Source organism: Chinchilla lanigera, unplaced genomic scaffold (assembly GCF_000276665.1).
Source record: "Chinchilla lanigera isolate Chin_1 unplaced genomic scaffold, ChiLan1.0 scaffold00057, whole genome shotgun sequence".
In the NCBI taxonomy this organism is placed as follows: domain Eukaryota; kingdom Metazoa; phylum Chordata; class Mammalia; order Rodentia; family Chinchillidae; genus Chinchilla; species Chinchilla lanigera.
This window is the reverse complement of record NW_004955458.1, coordinates 7,970,178-7,987,559: the sequence shown is the minus strand read 5'-3', so window position 1 is coordinate 7,987,559 and position 17,382 is coordinate 7,970,178. Positions and strand designations below refer to the sequence as shown.

The window sequence follows — 17,382 nt, the reverse complement described above, 5'->3', positions numbered from 1 at the left end:
GTTAAGGAAGAAAAGGTTTATTCAGCTCCCAGTCTGTGGAGGTTTCAGTCCATCATCAGCTGGCTCCAAGGCAGGGTGGCATGATATAGGGGCAACAGTTCAAGGAAGCAGAAAGTAGCAGAAGCAACAAAAGCAAAAAAGGAGGGAGCAAGCCTCTATTCCTCCCTGATATTGTATGCAGGCTACCTGCTCTAGGTTGGGTCCTTTACACTCACACCTTCTCTGTGACAACCTCTTGCACAGTCTGAAGATGCTTACAAAGTGAGGATCCTGGTCCCCTGCTCAGTCACTTAGTTTAACTTCTAAACTTCTCAAACTGACACAATGTATTGACACAACATCTTGGAGCATAAACAGCCACCCTAGAGCATGTACTCTACACCTCAGTATGTAGAACTGCTGAGTTACTTAGTTAAGTTTCTAAACTTCTCAAGATGACACAATGTATCAACCACTACAATTCACTCTTGTCAACTTGGCAACCAAACACTTTTCTTTAAACCAGTTTCCAGATACAAAGACATGCTTATTCTTATCATTTCATAATTTGAATATTATCACACAGGTTTAACAATCCTTAAGAATCAGAATTAAATCTATTATTATATTACTTTAAAACCATAACATTCTTCCCCTGGCTCCCCAAAGACTCATGCACATCCCTTTATGCAAAAGGACTTAGTCCATCTGCAAGAATTGCCAAAGTCCTAACTGTTTCAGCACTGCTGAAAAGTCCAAGTCCCAAGTCTCCTCTGAGATGTAAGGCAAACTCTAAGCTGTGAGCCCCTGTACAAACGAAAAGTTAAACACTTCCAACATTGAGTGGCACAGGGTAAACATTTCCATTCCAGAAGTTACAAAGGGACACAATGCATCACCTATTGCACCGAGATGAGAGGATGAGAACTTGGTTTTCACTCGTTGTATTTTATTTCAGTCTTGGTTGCCTGGTCTCATTGCCTGTGGGCCTGTGGTGAGTCAGCATCATGGCAGCAGTATAAAGCAGAGGAAGCTGTTCATTTCAAGATTTCTTGGAAAGAAAAGAAAGAGAGGGAGGAACTGGAGTCCTACTATCTCCTCTGAGGATTTACCTAGACAAAATTTTGTCCCTGTAATACTCACTTCTTCCAGCTTGCACCACCTCTCAAGACTAATATAGACTGGGAACAAAGCCCTCAGCCCACTGGGCCTTTGAGAGATCCTAGAACCAAACTATAGCACCTACGATGAGAGCTGACTAAGGGTAGACAATGTCCAAAACAAATTATGTTCCCATTCAAAATAAAACATAAGCAGTAACCCAGTAAAATTCTGGAATTTTCTTTATAGATTAAATATTAAAAGCATGACAAAGCAAGACCAAAACAGCAAAATCTAATAAATGCAGGTCATCACACAGACATTTAAGTAAAACTTACAGGATGATTAAGGTAACTGACTGTAAAATGATAAAAATGAATATTGCTTTCTAATTTATTTCACACATATGATGGGAAATATTCTTTGCTAAATTCCTGAAGAATTTGTATAAAAGTACAATCTCTTGAGATGGATGTAGGTATTACTCACTGTATAATGAATCTAAACAGAGAACAAAACTAATTTTTTAGGCAAAATCAATTCACTACTTAAATGTTGGAGTTACTTAATAAATTTTAATTTAGGGCTGGGGATTTAGCTCAGCGGCAAAGCGCCTGCCTGGCAAGCGCAAGGTCGTGAGTTCGGTTCCCGGTACCGGAGAAAAACCAAAACCAAAAAAAAAAAAAAATAATAATAAAATTTTAATTTAATGAAAAGTACAAGCAAAAATTTCTATTTTCCCATTTTCACTACAAAGATAATGAATAAGGATGAAATAATGTTTGACAACTTCATTAAATCTGCTATTTGTTGTCTTTATAAATATTATTATTTTTGGTTAATCCAAATAATTTGTCTAATAAATGAGTATAGCATGTTTTAATAAAATTACCATAGTTATAATTGATAATATTTTTATTTTTAACTTTGTATACTAAAAATGTTAATAAATTTAAGTGCTAGATATACATCTTGAAAATATTAATCATTTTAGGGGACTGAGAATTAAACAGTCTGTCAAACACTGCTCTACCACTAAGCTACATCCCCAGCAATGTACTTTTTTTCTTCTCTTTCCCTCTTTTCTGTTCTTAAAAAGATATGACTTCACTAAGTTGCCCAAGCTGACCCCAAACTTGTGACCCTCTGGTGTCAATCTCCCAAGTAGCTGAGATTACTACTATGTGCCACTGTGCCTGGCTTGCTATATTAATAGTAATTTGGCAAAAAGAAAGCTTTTATAAAGCTAGAGGTTTGACTTTAAAAAGCATCTAAACACATTTACTTTTATAAATCTGTTATTTTTTAAAACCTTAATTTGGCTTGTCTTTTTGGTAAGTATCTGCCACATAGAGATATAGCTTCTGAATACAGATTCAAAAGTTTTCTCTTTTAAATGTTTGCTTTAAGGAATACCTTAAGTTAAATTTCTGCTAAATGAAGGCAAAGATAGCATGGAGAGATTATGTTGTTTGAGCATGCTAAAATATACATAAATGTAGATTTAGACGTCCATGGACATAAATATCTTCAACAAATGGATAAGCACATTTTCTCACTTTGCTCAAAGATACATTGTTACAAAGAAATATCTTCAAACCCCTTTTATGTTAAATCTAAAATATTTATACTTCTTTCATATACAACACTGTAGAACACACATTATAATGTGTCATAAGTATAAACATGAATAAGTAAGTATAGAGTTTCTTGTATGGATAACTGAGTAGTATAAAATTTTAAACTTCAACCAAAAAAAAAAAATAATAGAATAAGCTCAGAGTTCAGTGGCAAGTGATCTGGATTTTATTTGTAGATTTGCCATTTCCTAGTATGATTTTAATACATTTACTAATTTAATTTACTAATTCCCATAATTAAAGGACTAAAGTTCTACCCATGTATTTAGTTTTCTTATAAATACAACAGTCCATATATCTGTCATATTTTGAAATTTTCAGATGGTTTAAGAGGATCACAGTGCATTAGTGAGACAATAGTTTTAATAATACCTGGTTTGTCTCATGATTCCCTGAAATTATCCAACAATGATGTTATTAAGTGGTATGCAATCCAATTAGCCACCCCCCAATTTAGCTTTATGTGTTTTGAATTCATGCAATGATCATACTGATTTTTTTCCAAAGTTCATCTCTCTGACCTTTCATTCTTGGCCTTCTTCTGTAATTTCCCTGTGCCTTTCTAAACTCTAGCTTTCTAACAGATACTCTTTTCCTTAGGGAAAATGTTGAACTGCAAGTCAGGGTTAGAATCAGTCTACTGTTGTATCTGAATAAAGAAATGCATGAGCAAAGAGCACGTATCTACAGATTTTACTCAGGCCAACACTGATTACCTGGACAGAAGTCTTTTATACTTTATTCTTTCTAATAAAGTTCAGTTCATAAATCTTCTGTTTTATGATAAAGGAAAAGAGATCTCTATTTGTTGTGATGTTTTGGGGGGTTATGGAGATAGACTTTTATTGGAACTATTATTTTTCTGTATTTAAATAAAATAATGCTGAACATTTATTAAAGTGTGAGACATAAATAAATGCAGAATAAATAACAAAATTTGTTATTAAGTGAGACAAACCTATATATCAATCTTAACAAAGTGATAAAGACAATGTGAAATGTGATTGATAAAACTTAAATTACACAGTGCTTAGATGATGAAGGATGGACAAGAGTTAGGATGTCTAATTTTGATTCCTAAATCTTCTCTAAAATCATTAATACAAAATAGTATTATGAGAGTGATCTGTTGATAAGAAATTAAATGAAGACCTGAATTTCATTAAAGTATAATCAGGACAAAACAAGTAAAATATAATATAATAGCTAAGTTAATTAATTTATCAATGTTGTATTTATATATTTATATATGAGTCATTCTACTTGTTATTAATTTGAATACAACTTGCTGTATTGTTCTTCTAAACTGACAGCAGAATTTGAAATCATTCTGATATTGTATGTGGGTTTCAGTTATGTAAATTATGTATTATTAAATGTTTAACGTATGTACAAAGGATTAGCAAAAATATCTCCATGAAGGATAATACTTAGGATGAACCAAGATCCACTTTCCCTGATGTTAGTGTTAGCTAATAATGTTGTATAACAATTCTCCTGCCCGGACAATCACCCACAGCCGAATGGAAACTGTCCTGTCTGAAAATATTGCCTCTATGTACACAGACTTTGAATCACATATGTAAAAGGTATCCATAGCCATTTCCTTGGACAGACATTTATGAGGAAAGGACAATACTTATTCTTTTTTAGAATTATTATGCACTAGGTCTAATTTAATATTGATATCAAGGAAACTCATAACCGGCAACATCATGGGTTCTCTTTTAAAACAGGTATGAGAAGGTCAAGCAGTAAATAAAATTCCGCCTCATTCTTTGTCACACAATGTGCCTGTTGGGGACACAGACCTACCTGGGGGGGGGGGTCATTGCTCTACTTTCCAAATGGACAGTAAATTCTCAGTGCTTAGGAGAATACTCACACAGGTTATTTGCTATGCAGTATCCCCTCATCCTCTCATCACAATAGGAAATTGAGCAAATAGCATAAAATCATGCCTTAGGGATGATTAGTGTCACTGTCAGAGTTAAAGGACAAAAAAAGTCCATCTCATAGTATTCTCATTTCATTCATTCATTAGCCTTACGCATGTAATGGATGGGTTATGGCAACTGATGATGAGTTATTATAAATGTAGCCGAATAGTAATTCCATTATTGCTTGCTGTACCAGCTGCGTTACTTCACGAGAACAGATGAAAAGAGATTCAGTTTAGGCATGTGCAGCAAATAATATAACAGCAGAAGTTGTTCACATTTACCTGGGTTGTACACATGCGTGTAATTAGGTTCTCGATTGTGCTAACTCTTCTCTCACTATTTACATAGTCAGTAAGGGCTCAGAACATGAGGAGAGTCCAGAGAACATTACTTTGAACCACTATACTGATGGTACCATAAAAGCTAGACTTGATACAAGCGTCTTAAATAATCTAGTTTTGTTTTGTTTGTTTGTTTGTTTGTGTTTTTGTAAAACACATGTATTAGATTTGAGAATAATTCTTACAAGGATGTAGTGACTTTCCACTCTAGTAAACTTCTTAAGAGTTTAAGTGCTCTAGAGAATACTAGCTCATCCTTTGTAAAGCAAAGAAAAATTTAGCATTTCTTGCAATTGTTACTCATAAGATAAACAACTTTCAGTGCTCCTTGATTTTAGAGCCAGCATAAGCCGCAAGAGCCTCTGTCAGTGCCTCACTGGAAGCCTTGCAACACAGACACATGGCAGTCTAGAACTACATCATGCCATCCCCGCAGAGAGCTACACACAGTTTATCAATATTGCATGTCTCTATCTGTTTGCATGAGAAACCACTTTGAAGATATCAATATGGAATACAGCAAGCATTGTTAATTTCCTACCACTTTGATTGTAACTCTGTATTGTCCTTACTGTTCTTTTGCTATTTTGTAAAAGGTTGTCTGTCTGTTAATGTTTTCCTCCTTTTATTTTTAAAATTAAAAACAATCAATATTTATAGTGTTATTGGACTCTGGGAAGCAGATTGACCCAACACTGTATAGCAGCTGCTCTGGTAGTGATCACAGTTAGTAATTGCTTATCATTAAATGATGATGATCAGAATTACCAGCCCATAATGTTAGCTTTATCCACAGATTATCTATAGATAGAAAGTTGTTTCTGTAAGGGTGATTTTAGCCAGGCATGGTGGCACATGCCTGTAATCCCAGCACTCATGAGTCTGAGATAGGAGGATCGTTGTGAGTTCGAGACCAGCCTGGGCTAGAAAGTGAGCTCAAGGCCAGCCTGAACTCTATTGTAAGACCCTGTCTCAAAAAGACAGACACAGAAAAGATGATTTTAATGTATTCCTGGAAGTGCACAGAGCTATACAGGCAGATGGCCCAAAGTTCACATCCATGTAGCCGCTTTTCACAGATACCTGTCTCCAGCCCATAGCTACGATCTCTGGAATTTTTCTATGACCATGCAATGTAGGAAAAAACAACCCAACATTCATTTTCATGAGGAATAGCTTACTATGTGGGTTGAAAACAAAAGAAGAATTAATAACCTACAACTAGTATCACAGAGCATTACCTTTGCTCTTATATATACTGAAGCACTTCCCCTGATGTTAAGAATAAAAAGAAGCAGTTTCTTACACCTCCTGCTTCTCCTCCTCTTGTAAACACAAGCATTCAGACTGGATTCGGGTCCGTTCTTTTTCATTACTGTGTGTTCTCAATACATGGTAAATGCATTTGCGGTGGAGAAACGACACATATACGTACCACGTGTTGATCTTTTTACATCTATTTCCCTTTCTGTCTCTCCCAGTTTCCTCATCCCCAGATCACTTTCCATCTCCACAAAGTTTATCACCCTGTTTCCTACCATCTTTTATTTTGCTCTTAAATTATTTGTAGTTGGGGTTTCTCATATAAGAGAAATCATGTCCTGCATAACCAACTGTATTTGACTTACTTCACTTAGCATCCTGATCTCTAGTTGTATTCAGTATAGACTCAACTAAGTTTAGAATTTGTAGTAAAAGGTAGGAAATTAAAAGGTAAAGTAAATATATCTGCTGGCCTTCCAAAATATTTTTTCCACAAAGATACTCATTGCATATTTAAGCCATATAATTCATTACTTGCATAGTTATGTACTGCTGCATAACTGCCTCCAAATTTAGTAGGTCAAATAGAAAATAGTCCAAACAATTTTTAATAGACCACTGTCTACTAAAGAGATTTTATTTCTCACATTTAATTTTTATATCTTGTGTGTAAATGTAAGCACTATATTGTAATGTTCTTGACAACTTGATCGCTTGTTTGAAAGTAGCTTACATATTTCAGTAGAATAAATTAATATATATATATACTAGTACTATATATATAGTACTCTGCAAAGTCATATATATATGTAGTGCTTTCTATATTTCTTCCTTGTTTCTTTTAACAGTTGCAAAGTTTCACACTTCTTAAAGGTAGGGAAAAAAGAAGAGTGGGGGAAAATGAGCTCTGCAGCTCAAGCTTAGGTCATGGAAAAGTACAAAAAGGGGGAAAAAATAAAAATAAAAATATACCCAAATGTGTAGGGTGGGCTACCGTGAAGAGACACTATAGCCTATTTCTTCCTCATGTATTTATACTTAGGTGCATAAGGTAAGATATATTATTCTATTAATTTGTACTATCTGTCATTCTCTGTTTCCTTCTAAATGTATTATTCCTCACACAGTTTACAGTAGCTAGACTGTTATTACTCCATGAAAGGAATGTTATTGTAGAAAACAGACAGGTAATTTTTAAATGTCAACAGCCTTTGAGGAAAATTAGAGGGCGCTCAGGATCTTGGAGATGTGAAAAATACAAAAATTATCTCTTCAAAGAAGAAATGATGACTCAGAGCAAAGATCAGAGCTGTCAAAATTTAAAATAGAAAAGTCCAAGTCTGAGATTTCAGTTTAGGTGATTAAATTAGTATATATTTCAATATTACATAGTATGAAGAGTCATGAGAAGGGTACAATAAATATATTATAAGTTAATGACTATTCATCTAGGACATTCTGAAACATAAGACACAGGTAGCCAAATTTTCATAGTGCACACTCAAAGAGACAAATGTTAAATTTCATGAAGTATGAAGTTATACTATCTGAGTATTTGAGATAAAAATTTAACCTATTAACCTGAGTTGTATGGTGGAGTATTTTTAAATAAGCATTTTTAAATTATGCCTACTTGCATCGTTAAATATGTAGTTTTACTTTTATTTTTAATATTCATCTAAAAATTAATATAAGCACATTCTGTAATGTGGATAACTCTTCTAATATAGAACGCTTAATTTTATTTTTCTGGCTTAAGTTTTTTGTCACTAACTTGCAATACCATTTCATTTTATAGGGTATAAATGAATCTTTGCAGTAGTTACAGATATCCAAGTGAAGAAGTAAGATTTCTTATTGCAAATCATATACACATGTGCCTAATTGAAAAGAATTTACAGAGCTGGGCATAGTGGTGCACACCTATAATCACAGCACTTGGGAGGTGGAGGCAGGAGGATTGCTGTGAGTTCGAGTGCAGGCGGGGTTACAAAGTGAGCTCAAGGCCAGCGTGAGCTGCATAGGGAGACCCTGTCTCAAAAAAAGACAAAAAAGTAAAAGAACTTACATTGGTACACAATTGTATAATTGCATACAATATTAGATGTCTATTAAACAGATACTCTGTGACCACACAATTTCCATACAGCAAATTTATGAGAAATCATGCAGTTATAAATAAATACTATTATGATATACCTTATTAAGCTTTGTAGTATTATATTTTGGATTGTGCAGATAAATGGAGTAATAATAAGGGACCTAGTTTAAAATCATCTTTTGAAATGAAAAATAAATCTTTCCTAGATTGTGATCCATTGCCCCAAGAAAGTAGTCAAGGCTACAAGTACAATATCAAACATAAAACTATCACTTTTATTAGTAATCAAACCTCTGCATGGCATCAATATATTTTCCCATTTTTAAAAACGTATAATGTGTTCACTTGAGTTGCATTGGTTTATAAGAATGTTTATATATATTAATATTGTGGTTTTATTTTAACATATTAACAAGTAAAGCAGAATACATATTAACAAGAAAAGCAGAATACTTTTTATCTTATTGCATGATTTCAAAAGTTTGCATAGGATAATATATACAGCATATGTTTTTATATATGGATCATGATTTTGAAAAGTATTATTTTAATTTCAAATGATAATTTTAAAATATACATATAGATATCACTAGGCATATATGTGTATATTTTTGTATATATTTAGAAAAAGAGACAGAGAAAATGTAGTAGCAGTGGGCCTCACAAATATAATTCTGGAAATATTTTATGTCTGATATAAAATCAGTATATACAGCTTTTACAATTTTTCACATTAATTAGCATCTGCAGTTTGTTTCTACTTTTAATTTCAATTACATACAACAAAATATAGGTATACCACAAAGATATTGGAGGTTTGGTTTTAGACTACCTCAATAAAGTGAATATCAAAACAAAGCAAGTCGTATAATTTTTTTCATATCTAAGAATACATACATGTCGTATTTTCATTATAATATACTATGGGTACAACAGTGTGCATCAAAAATGCATGTGGTTTAATTTTAAAAAATACTTTACAGCTAAAATACTAATGACTGAGGCAGAGCAAGAGCCTTAAACTGTCTTTTTCAAAATGAAACAATTTGAACTGTTCTGCAGGCATGAAACTACCGTGGAAAAATTTAAGGCATGAAGTGAGAGACTGCAGTATCTGATTTTAACATAATACTAAGAAAAAAATATTAATGAAGGCAAGAAATCGAAAGTTGCTGTCTCAGTCAATTTTCTCTCCTTGCCGAGACAAAATACCTAATGCCCAAAATTAAGGAAGGAAAGGTTTATTTAGCTCACAGTTTGTGGAGGTTTCAGTCCATATGGCTGGTTCCAAGGCAGAGTGGCACATGGCAGAGGGCAACATTTCATGATGGCGGAAGACAGCAAAGCAACAAGAGCAAAGAAGGAGGAGCAGCAGCAAACAGCCACTTTCCCTCCCTTGTAGTGTATGCAGGCTATCCTCACTGCTGCACCCAGTGCAGGAGGGGTGTACCACTCACACCCATAATCCAGGCACTCACACCCATAACATGGTCAATTAAAAACTTTAGAAGCCCGCCCCTTGACTACCTGAGGCTTTACAGGGACATCTAGACACAAACCACAGCATTCTGTCCTGTTCCCCCAAAGACTCAGGTAAAAGGCATTCATCTAAGAAGAGTTGCCAGATCCTAAGAGCTTCAGCACTGCTAAAAAGTCCAAGCCTCAAGTCACCTCTGAGATGTAAGGCAAACTCTTAGCTGTGAGCCCCTGTACAGATGAAAAGGTAACATTTCCAACATACAATGGCACAAAATAAACATTTGCATTCCAAAAGTACAAACAGGGAGATACAAAGCACTGGGACCAAAGCAAGGCCAACATCCAGGGCAAACATTAAGTCCTGTAGTTCCATGTGGAGCATCTGAGGAAATCTGTGGCAAATTGTGTGCTCCATGTGGCTTCACCTCTATGCACTTCTAGTGGTTGTAGCTCCCATGGCTTCTCTCTTAGGCCCACTTTGATCCCTCCTTGCAGCTTTCCTTAAATGATCCAAGTTCCTACATTTTCCAAATGTCTTGGATCTCCAGTGCACTTTTGGCTTCTTCTCACTGCCCTCTCCAGAGCACACTGCCTGGCCTTCTAGGCCTTCTGAAATTGAGGTGGAAGCCTTTCTAACCCCATAACTCTAGCATTCTGCATGCACCTAAAACCAGAGCCACATGGATGATGCCAAGGTCAGCTGTCACCTGAGCAGTTGCCAAGCTTCCCTCTCTCTTGGCTTTAGGGGTCTAGTGCCTGGATTACTGAGCTCTCTGAACCTGATTCTGAGGTATAAATCCTCTATGCCACTGCCATTCTGGAACTGATGCTCTGCAGCTTTCTCCTCAAAGCAAAGCCTTTCACCTTTGCAGGTCTGAGGCTGCAAAGCGTGCAGACTTGCTGTTTCTTGTGATACCCTCAGGACATTTCTTGTTTTCTTCTGTTCCTTCTCAGCAATCAGGATCTCCTCAGCAGTATCTTTGTAGTCCACAGCTTTATTGAAGCTTGTTTTCTGGCCAAACACAGAACATTTTAAATCATCCTAAATGTCCATCCACAGAGGATTGGATAAGAAAATTGTGGTGCTTTTATATAATGGAATGTTACTCAGCTATAAAGAAAGATAAACTTGAGGACTTTATAGGTAAATGTTCACAACTAGAAACCATACTCATAAGTGAAATTAATCAGACCTGCATGTGCAAACATTGCATTGTTTCACTAGTGTAAAACCTGAAAGAGTTCATTTAAACTAGGAGGTATGGTAGATATTGTGAAAAGATAGGAAAACACTCAAGGGTAAAGGGTAACTGGGATGTGGGAAAAGAGAAGGGAAAGGAGAAATTTTGTATGTATGTATATACAGGATAGTTAACATAGTTGTTCTACTGTCTTCTATTTCCTTGCTGAAAGAAACTGTCAATGAGTCCTTGATTGATCAACATTGCATGTCTCTATCTGTTTTCATGAGAAACCACTCTGAAGATATCAATATGTAATACAGCAAGCATTGTTAATTTCCTACCACTTTGTTTGTAACTCTGTATTGTCTGTACTGTTCTTTTGCTATTTTGTAAAAGGTTGTCTGTCTATTAATGTTTTTCTCCTTTTATTTTTAAAATAAAAGAATAAAAAATAAATCATCCTGTTGGGCTCTTTGCTGTTGATTCTCAACATAAATCTGGCTAAAGCCCCCAACTATAGCCATGTTACCACCTCAGCATTCAACTTCTTTGAAATTTCTTCTGCCAGATTAAGTAGTCTGCCACCCTTAATCTCAGCCTGAGGCAGTCTCTGGACACAAGAAAAATACAGACAAACTTTCTGCCAAGTCATAGCATGCATTGTCTGGACTTCAATAACCAATGCAGTGCTTCTTCCCAGCAGAAATCTCCCGAACCTGGTCTTTACTGGCAGGATTTCTATCAGCCTTCTGGTGTTCTGAGCTCTGACCAGAATCTCCCATACAGAACAGGTGAAGGTGTTCTAGCGTTTCTCTTTCAGGCAAAATCTTGAACCTTTCCAAACACTTCCCACAAGCCATTTTCAAAGGCTTTTGAACCAGATGGTCAGGGATAGTCACAGCAATGGTCCACTTCTCTGGTACCAAATTTTGTCTTGGTCACTTTTCTCTCATTGTTGAGACAAAAATATCTGACACCCAGTATTAAGGAAAGAAAGGTTTTCTAGCTCACAGTTTGTGGAGATTTCAGTCCATACTCAGCTGGCTCCAAAGCAGAGTGGCACATAGCAGGACAACAGTTCATGGCTGCAGAAAACAGCAAAAGCAGCAAGAGCAAAGGAGGAGCAGCTGTAAGCAGCCTCTTTCCCTCTCATGTTGCCTACATCACTCTCTCCCGCTCCAAGCAATCAGCGTGGCCATCAGACAGATGCTTCCCAGTTGTGAAAGGAGGAAGAAACTGTGTCCAGGCCCTGGACTGGAAGTCCAATATCAGGCTCCCCCATTGTAACTCAATACAAACCACAGCCCCAAAGCCTCTGCCCCCAAACAGTACTCAAATATGGAGTCTCTGGACTCAGTCTGGTGAGAGATGCAGGACTCTGTCTTGAACATTTAGAAGCCATTGGACCATTATTAATTGATCTAATATTCAATATTGCTATATGTCAAAGAATAAGATTGTCCAAGGAGAGTGAGAGCAAGAGAGAGAGAGAGTAAGGAGTAAGGAGAGAGAGAGAGAAAGAGAAAGAGAGAGAGACAATGGAGTCATCAGAACAATCACCATTTTTAAATTCACCATCAGGGTCAGTAGTGCCTCAAAACAACTGCAGTAATGACATTAATGATCACGGCATACAGACAAGCATAGCATATATAGTAATAATGAAAACAATTGAAGTATTTGAAGAATTAACAAAATGAAACACTGAGACACAAACAGAACATGTGTTGTTAGAAAAAATGGTAATGACGGACTTGCTTAAGAGCTGCCTGGAAGTTTCAGTTTTTAAAAAACAATGTCCACAAAATGCGACAAAATGAAAAGAAAGAAAATGAGTTTGAATACACTCTTCTACTGAAAATATTTAAACATATAAGATTTGAGTTGACTTTTAGGTAGCTTGATACAATTATGCAGAAAAACCAAGTTGCCATGGAAAATGAGCATGCTATACATTCTCATATATTGTGATGACAGAATTTTGTTCTTTCTGGAAAACTGTATTGCAAAGGAAATGATTTTCTTTGAGATATTACAAACCTCCTTTATTAGATTTATGTTGAATGGTTGATTTTGTGTATGTTAAACCACTGCTAGCTTGAGAAAACTCAGAATTATTCATTTTATTTAATTACCTAATAAACTTTATTTACAGTAATATCAGTTACCCAATAAATACTGCAAGATTTTCCAGCATCGTTGCCTAGGTACCTGACTTACAGTAAGTCAATGACTTTCAAGTTCACCAATCAAATTGCTTTTATATTAAGAACCCAAAGGCTTTAACCAGCAGTCATTGTATTGAGATTAAATCATTGAAGTGAAGACTTTTAAGGGAAAAGAATTACATCGCTTTATTTCTCTTACAACCAATGTTCTGTAAAATAATTAATAGTAGTTTAGTTTGCTGATTATGCAAACATGACCAAGTGTATTTTTCTAAAGAAAAATGGAATCTACAGACATAAATATTTAATGAAAGTCAGGTGCATTAATGAGTCTGCTATTCACAAATAATTGATAATTTCATATTGGCTTTAAATTGTGTTTTGAACCACCGTGAAACTCACTAACATATATTTTGTCAAGAAAAGTCTTTCAATTAAATAACAGAAAGAGACTAAATGTGTGATACCATTTTCCTAAAGTTACATAAATATAAAATGTAATATTATGATATATCCAAATAAGATATGTTATAAATTTTCATTGACATTTCTTTGAAACAATCTTGACCATTTACTTGGTATCTGCCACTACTGAGAAATATGATTAAAGAAAACTGATATTGGTAAGATTTTACATTTCATTACTCTAGGAGTTCTCGAAGATTTTGGTTTCAAAGCCACCTTACAGCGTTAAAATTGTTGATCCCACTGAACTTGTGTTTGTGTGTGTTTCATGTATATTTCATATACATATTTGCAGTTATAAATCAAAACAAATATTAAAATGTATGAATACAGTAGTTATATAAGGACTACTACATATATTGATGCAACTAAAAATAACAAGATTTTGTAAAAGCATATTTTCAATTAAAAGTTATGAGTACTATTGATATCACACTTATATAATCTTTTACTGTCTGTCTTAAAATAAAAGTATCATTATATTCTTATGTCTATTTTTGTATTAATACTATTATTTACAGTATGTAAAAATTCAACTTTACAATGTTGTATAGTTGGAAACTAAAAGAATGTTTCAATATTCTTTTCAGTCAGTGGTGACTATTCTTCTTTCTCAGTACATCAAAACTAACAGATATTAGTTTATTAAAAAAATTTCCAATGTGGAATTTGAAATCGTATCAATAATCTATTCATTCTTTGTTACATTAACATACCATAGTCTGTCTTTAATATTGACTATAAATGCATCATTGTAGCAATATGCATTGCTTTTCTGGAAAATATTGATTCAGTGAATTATGTAAACCTTTCCCATGTTGGCATATTGTATCAAACTATAAAAACAATGACGAGCAGGATCGCAATAGGTAATAGTAAATTATAGTTCGAAATTCTAAGAGAAAAAATTTCAAATTCTCTCAACACAAGTCGCTGAATATTTTAATTGGCTTCATTAATCATTCCACAATGTACATCTACATCAAAATACAGCATTGTTCCCAATAAATATATACAATTATGATTTGTTAATTAAAACTAAGAAATACTTTTGTCAATATTGAAGCTACTGGGGCTGGGGATTTAGCTCAGTGGCACAGCGCCTGCCTGGCAAGTACAAGGTTGTGAGTTTGATTCCCAGTACCGGAGAAAAAACAAAACAAAACAAAAAAAAATATCGAAGCTACTGTCATAAAGGGAGCTTTTAAATATTGGGAAACTCTCACAATTCTGTGTGAGTTAGTTTAGAAAATGTCTATTTTCTAAAAATTTCAAATTTTATTTGAAGTCTTGAATTTCATCACTGACAGCAAATACCATCACTTCTTTTCCTTGTATTTACATGATTGTTTAATGCATTTTCAGGTAATTGTGATATATCCACGTTAAAATAGCTTCAGTTTGTCACTTTTTTTCCAAGTAAAATCATCCTCCATGAATGAAGCAACTAGTACACTTCTTAATCCAAGAGCATTCGTGAGACTTTCTATGTCTCACTTTGTCAGTCAAGACCACCTTTCATGAAGCTGACAGCTCTCTGTTTGCTGTTCTTCTTCTGTTCATCTTCCAGTGAAGATTACAATGGGAGATAATAAATTGAAAGTCATGTTTACAGAATTTTCTCCTTGAAGATCAATAAATACTCTTCCACATACAATCCCTGACCTTCAATTGTATGACTTCATTTTTTTTTAACTTTATTTTGGCGCAGAAATTAATTCGGTAGAATCTGTACTCCAAGTTTTGAATTATGATCTTTTGAGAACTACTGTGACATACAGCATAATCCTCTCTGGCCGTGCGGAGCAGCAGCAGTGACCCGCACCTTCGCTCCGGTCACGCAGTCACCAGGTAAACAGCTCACTGGACTGTGAAGTCCATTGTGAAGCGGTGACATTTTTGTAGGTTTGATGAATTAAGGGAATTTTTTATTTAGGATATTCTCAGTTTACAATCTACCAATCAGTGTCCGGGGATGCAGCACAGTGGCACAGAGGCCGTGAGTTCAATTCCCAGTACAATCTTCCAATCAGGATCTAGGACTGTACCCACTGGAAGTCTAGAAGCTTCTGCATTAAATTCTGTTTTAACTTTTCCAGACAATATTTTGTACTCTTGATTGTACAGATACAGAAAACCTGCTCTGAAATTTGTTCTTGTGTGATTCATATATATGAATATATTTGACTATATTCATATATATGAATATAAAATATAAATAAATTTTTAATATATTTGATGATTCTCTGAATTTTTGATTACTGTGCACCCAATAATTTCATATGTGAAATCTGCTATTTTGATTTTTTCTAAATTGTGAACTTTATTTTAGTGCCTTTCCCATAGGCTTAGTTTTCCAGTTTAATATTATTTGAAATTATTGATATGAGGAGCTTTGCTTTCCTGATCTTGAAAGAAAAACTCTCAATAAGTGCTAATAATACATTTTATTGGGGTTTGCTATAATTTTTTAAAAATCATATCATATTAAGAAAGTTGTCTTCTCTGTTTAACAGTGGCTTTTAATGTTATATGAGTGCAAAACTTGTTAAATACGTTTCCTAAATTTATAAAGATGTCAACATAAGCTGTCATCCCTGTTAATGTGGTGCATTCCCTGTTAATGTAGTGAACACAATAGATTCAATTTTCAGTATAATTCACATTGCAAATAAAAACTGAAATCCTTCTTGATGTATTTCTCTAATTTATTTCCATACTACATCTTTGATTAGGAATCTTGCATGATGCTCATTAAAAATGGTCTATACTAATTTTTCGTGATAATATTATCAAGTTTTGAAGAAAGACTGTGTTTGTTTCTCAAAACTCTGCTCATTTACAACATTGTATTTCACTCAGTGATGAACCATGTACATGAAGCTGAGCAGCTAGTCTGAGCCAGGCGCCCACGCGCGCACACAGCCGGGTTCAGCTCCCCTTTCTTGGCCAGAGTCGCTGACTAGAGCCGCTGACTGGAACCACTGGCCGGGCATGGTGGTGGTGGGCACAAGTACCTCGCTGGCGCTGTCCTCCGTCCTGTCCCTGCTGCCCTTTGCCGGGATGTAGATGTACAGCCGCCAGCGGGCCTCCATGGAGTGGCTCACCATCCAGGGCGGCCTGCTGGGCTCCGGCGTCTTCATCTTCTCTCTCACTGCCTTCAATAATCTGGAGAACCTGGTCTTTGGCAAAGGATTCCAAGCAAAGATCTCCCCTGAGATTCTCCTGTGCCTCCTGTTGGCTCTCTTTGCATCTGGCCTCATCCACCGAGTCTGTGTAACCACCTGCTTCATCTTCTCCGTGGTTGGTCTGCACTGCATCAACAAGATCTTCTCTGCTCTGTCCCAGGCAATGGCTCCAGCCCTCACACCAGCCAAGGTCACTGACAGGGGCAAGAAAAGGAACCAAAGATGTCCAATAAAGTTGATTCTTTGTAAAAACAAAATAGATACATAAATAAAGCTGATTCCATAATACTATAATGAAACTAAAAATTTCCGTAACCTAGTGATGTCATAGCTTGCATAATGTCATAAGGCAATGTATTACATTGTTTGATGATGCTGATGTAAAATATCTAGTGTGCTGTATATATATGTATGTACACCAAAGATAATTATTCATAACACATAATACTTGATAGTGATAATAAATGGCTACTCGATTGATTTAGGTGTCCACTATACTATACTTTTCTGTTTTATATAGTGCTCTCCTA

The 17,382-nt window shown here is 35.2% G+C and overlaps 1 pseudogene; it reads left to right on the top strand.

The window, feature by feature from the left end:
• The first annotated feature begins 16,658 nt into the window (after positions 1-16,658).
• Positions 16,659-17,120, top strand: LOC102005232 (annotated as a pseudogene).
• Positions 17,121-17,382: the final 262 nt, after the last annotated feature.